Below are 1,545 nucleotides of genomic sequence, written 5' to 3'. Positions count from 1 at the left end.
GGTAGGCCCCTATCCTACCATCGAAAGTTGATAGGGCAGAAATTTGAATGATGCGTCGCCGGCACGAAGGCCGTGCGATCCGTCGAGTTATCATGAATCATCGGATCAGCGAGCAGAGCCCGCGTCAGCCTTTTATCTAATAAATGCGCCCCTCCCAGAAGTCGGGGTTTGTTGCACGTATTAGCTCTAGAATTACTACGGTTATCCGAGTAGCACGTACCATCAAACAAACTATAACTGATTTAATGAGCCATTCGCAGTTTCACAGTTCAAATTGGTTCATACTTGCACATGCATGGCTTAATCTTTGAGACAAGCATATGACTACTGGCAGGATCAACCAGGTAGCACGTCCTTGGTGACGCCCAGCACGACCATCGTCCTGCGCTTCCACTTTCGTGGAAACTCAGAGGCAACAGCCGAGCCGGTTGTCGCTCTTGAGCGGCATAGCTCATCCTCCTTGAGGATCGGCGCAGAGAGTCGCATATCCTACCACGTAACTGTGGAGAGGTAGAGGCAACTCCTGTTCCGGTTGTTCTCAATTCAGAGAGCTTTGGGTCGGGTCGAGGCAACCGAAAGGGCCACGACCCTTTATCGTCAGCAGCATCCGATACCAAAAGCGGGAGCGAGGATGCCTTGATAGCAGCGGGCACGTAACGTGCCAGCGCCACGAGGCAACGCCGCAAGCGCTATTTGGCCGCAGCGGCACACCCAAAGGGCGTCCGCCGCGAGGCAACAATTATCCGAAGCGCCACTTCCCGTAGGTCGGGTACTAGCACGCAAGCACTGTTAATCCAGCGATTCAAAGCCACACAAGGGACGGGACACGGCGCCGGTAGTCGGCCGCAGTACAACGGGGGATCTACCGGCAGACACGGGTCCAAAGCTACTCATGCGCTTAGTAGCCAACAAGCGGTCAAACCAACCAAGCCTCCGCCCGTGCAGAGCACGGGAGGATCACTTGCACGAAGGCGTCCTGCAAGGCCAAATCACGCGTGTGTCACACCCGCAGCAATAAAGTTACGAATGCAACGATTTTCCGAAGGCAACTTAATCGGGACGTCGGTGCAACGTTGTCCGACGGTCTTAACGTGCACGAAACGGGCTACTTTCCTGTTTCCCGAGCCGCATTCGGCTGTTGGGTCAGAATTTCACTTGAGACGTACAGGGGACCGGGACAGCGATGACGTTGCCCCCGGGGGGCAACGGTTTTCCGGAGGCGACATTCGAGGCACACCGTTGCGACTGTTTACCGTCGGTCGGAACGTGTACGTAACGGGGTACTTTCCTGTTTCCCGAGCCACGTTCGGCTGTAGGGTCAGGATTTCTCACGAGACGTACATGGGACCGGGCCAGCACCTTCGTGATGGCATAACGACGGGACATCCGAGGCAACGTTGGGAAAGGATGGGCGTACGAGAAAACGGGTGTTTTTCCTAAGAAAAACCAACCGTGTTCCGTACGCCCACCAGGAAGGACCCCTCCTCCCTACTATACCCGAGGGTTTTAGCCCCCATTGGGACCCCTGCCCTTCAGTTTGTGAAG

The sequence above is a fragment of the Aegilops tauschii genome, unplaced genomic scaffold (genome assembly GCF_002575655.3).
Source record: "Aegilops tauschii subsp. strangulata cultivar AL8/78 unplaced genomic scaffold, Aet v6.0 ptg000452l_obj, whole genome shotgun sequence".
Classification (NCBI taxonomy): Eukaryota; Viridiplantae; Streptophyta; class Magnoliopsida; order Poales; family Poaceae; genus Aegilops; species Aegilops tauschii.
Note: the sequence above shows the minus strand (reverse complement) of the source record.